Below are 3,563 nucleotides of genomic sequence, written 5' to 3'. Positions count from 1 at the left end.
CCACCCCCACCCCAACCAAAATAAAATTAAGTTTGTTTTTAAGAATTTCAACTTCAAATGTTTGCTGTAGATGAGGGTGAAGCTACTGTTGTTATTCTTAATATTTGTAACCTGTACAAGCCTTACCCTGTTGTGCCAGTAGAGGTAGCAACAGATTGTGAATCAAATGAAGAGGATGAGGATCAGAATGAACCTGTTCCTAGTGATTACAATAGTAATGAGTTGGAAGTCTTTAGAAAGGAAAAAAAAGAGAGATCAATGACAAGCTAGACAGATTCTTAGAGTTGGAAAATGGTATGTGCTTTAAAGATCTTAAAGAAGCTAAACGAATTGTGAGTTTTTACTCTATTGTTAGAAAGGTTGCACTTAAAGTTGAAAAAAGTGACTCTACAAGATTGAGATATTTGTGTGATATTGGTTGTCCATTTGAGTGTTTGATATCTGAAGATAGGAAAAATCAATGATTCAAAATTAAAACCTTGAACACCAAACACTCATGTGGTGAAAATGCTTTTAAGAATAGAAGAGCCACTCAAGAAGCTTTAGCACACTACTTCAAGAAAAAACTTCAGAATAATCCAAAGTACAGTGTTAATGATATGAGACAAGATTTGGATGATAATTTTAATTTGAATGTTATTTATTCCAAGATGAAGAGGGTTAAAAGGCTCGTGTTAGAGAAATTGGAGGGTAGCTACATTGATGAATTCAATTAGTTGGAGGGTTATGCTCAAAAATTAAGGGACACCAACCCAGGTACTGATGTTATCATAAATATATCTAGAGAGTCTTTGGAACAAGGAAAAAAAGATTCTTAAGAATGTATGTATGCATTCAAGCTTTAAAAAGTGGATGGAAAGGAGGTTTGAGGCCTTTTATAGGGCTAGATGGGACCTTTTTAAAAGGAAAATGCAAGGGAATCTTATTGGTTGCAATGGGACAAGATTCAATGAAACACTTTTATCCACTTGCTTGGGCAGTGGTGGACAGAGAGACACTTAGAACATGAAAATGGTTTATTGAGCTGCTGAGAAATTCTCTAGACCTGGCAGATGGTGAAGGAGTAACATTCATGTCTGATATGCATAAGGTAGTTGTTACTAATTTTAGTAAGTTTTTCATTTCAGTTAAATTCTTATACAAATAATACTTTAACTTGTTATGATTTTTATTGTTACAGGGGCTACTGAATGTTGTTAGTCAGGTGTTTCCTAAAGCACATCATAGATGGTGTGCAAGGCACATAGAAGCTAATTGGAGCAAGGATTGAAAAAGTGTACAAATGAAGAAGTTACTGTGGTGATGTGCCTGGAGCACCTATGAAGAAGAATTTCATGATCAATTGAAAGTCACGGGTGGTGTGTCTAAACAAGCTGCAAAGGATTTGGTATGGTACCCTGCACAAAACTGTTGCAGGGCTTATTTTGACACAGTCTGCAAAAATCATTCATGTGAGAATAATTTTACAGAGTCATTCAACAAATGGATTATAGATGCAAGGGCAAAACTTACAATAAAGATGTTAGAAAATATTAGAATCAAGGTGAGTTGTTACTGTTTATAATATCATCATTTATATTACCTTACTATAGCTGATAGGTTTTAAATAGGTTAGATTAATGTGGGATAACACTAAAAATTAGAGTTTGAGATTTTTATAGTTTGGTGATTTTGAGTTTTGAGCTCATAAAGTTGTACTTTTTCTTATTCTTTTCAATTTCTGTTGCTTTTTGTTGTGATATATGACCTTGTTTGTCTTTATTTGAATCTCTTAGATATTTAAAAAAATAACTTATCAGGAACTGAATTTTACATTTGAGATTAAAGCCTTAAAGAGCAGTGTACAATTCTGTGTAAATTTATTTCCATTGATAGATCTAGTGTTTTAATAGAAATTACAGAATATAGCTTGATGTGATTGTTACATTGATAGGAATGTTGTTCTTACTTCTGTATTGTTATATAGGTCATGAATAGGTTGCAAAAACTTGAAGAAGAGGGTAGAAATTGGAATGGAGAATTTAGTCCATATGCCATGGATTTGTATAATGATTTCAATATCATCGCACAATGTTGTCAAGTTCAATCTAATGGAGACCAAGGATATGAGGTAGTTGAGGGTGAAGATAGACTCTTAATAGGAAAAAGTGTACATGTAGGACATGGGACTTGACTGGTATACCATGTCCTCATGCCATTAAAGCATATCTTCATGACAAACAAGAGCCACTAGATCAATTGAGTTGGTGGTATTCCAGAGAAGCTTACATGTTGATATACATGCATAAAAGACAACCTGTTAGAGGTGACAAGTTTTGGAAAGTTGATCCTTCTCATGCTATGGAGCCACCAGAAATACATAAATTGGTAGGCAGGCCAAAACTTAAGAGAAAGAGAGAAAAAGATGAGGCAAGGAAAAGGGAAGGGGTGTGGTCTGCTTCAAGAAAAGGACTAAAAATGACATGCGGACATTGTAGTGCAACAGGTCACAACCAAAGAAGATGTCCTATGGTATGTAATTTTCTTTACTTGGTCAATAGTTACACTAGTTAATTCAATATCTAACTAATTTTGTCAATTTTATAGCTTCAAAGATCAAAACAACCAGCCCAAGATGTGCCAGTGTCAACACCCCAAGCCATTCAGGAAGAATCTGGTATCATGTCTACTCCTGGCTTTGTTGCTTGTTCAAGTCAACAGAGTAGCCAACCTGATGGTCCTTCAAAATCAAAGAACATTGAAAAGAACCCTACTGGACCTTCAAAGTCAAAGAGAAAAATAATTGTTGATGAATCTGAGGATGGGCAACATGTTGAACCTTCAAGTGCAGTTGCTGATGAGGATGGAGATGAGCATGAAAGTGAAGACGAGCAGACTATTCTAAGGCAAAGGCAATTTCTGAAGCTAGGACTAGGCTTCAAGCTAAAAAGATGCAGATTCGACCAACTGGTACCAGGAGGATTGACTTCAAAGGAGATGAGAATGGTGTGAGCATTCAAACTAATCTACCATACTCACCAACAAAATTGGCATGGAAAGGAAAAGAAGCTACGACTTCAGATCATTTGACAATTGAAAAGGAGAAAAGAATTGGCAAATTGAAGGCAAAGAGGGGTGGGAAGAAGTAGTTGCATTATGAAGTTGTTTTTTGTTTTCTGGTGTTTTGTTATGGCATGATGAAACTTTAATATTTTAACTTTTTTGATGTTACTATGTCTTGAACAAGTGTCTGTAAGTTTTTGTGGGTTCAAAATATATGACAATGCCATTATCACTTATCTGTGTAGTGTTGTTTTTTGTTTTTCAGTTGCATTATGTATGTTGTTTGATGGTAGTCTTAACAGATCTTGTGAGTTGTGAATCCCTGGTGATATTTCTTTTTAACTAGATTGAGTTGTAAAATTTTGCAGATTGCACTTTTTGCAATAAAAAATTTGCAGATTGTAAGTTCCTGTAAAAATTTACAATTTTTGCAAATTGTTCTAAAAATTGCAGATTGCATTTTGCTGTAAAAATTTGCAGATTGATGTAAAAATTTGCTAATTGCATTTTGATGTAAAAAT

General features: G+C 34.5%; 2 pseudogenes; both read left to right on the top strand.

Moving 5' to 3' along the window:
- LOC107024169 overlaps positions 1-2,493 on the top strand; it is a 3,836-nt pseudogene extending 1,343 nt beyond the window's left edge.
- Positions 2,494-2,501: 8 nt separating this feature from the next.
- Positions 2,502-3,216, top strand: LOC107024159 (annotated as a pseudogene).
- Positions 3,217-3,563: the final 347 nt, after the last annotated feature.

This window comes from Solanum pennellii, chromosome 1 (assembly GCF_001406875.1).
Source record: "Solanum pennellii chromosome 1, SPENNV200".
Taxonomy (NCBI): Eukaryota; Viridiplantae; Streptophyta; class Magnoliopsida; order Solanales; family Solanaceae; genus Solanum; species Solanum pennellii.
The sequence above is the reverse complement of the archived record's forward strand: the minus strand, read 5'-3'. Positions and strand labels throughout refer to the sequence as shown.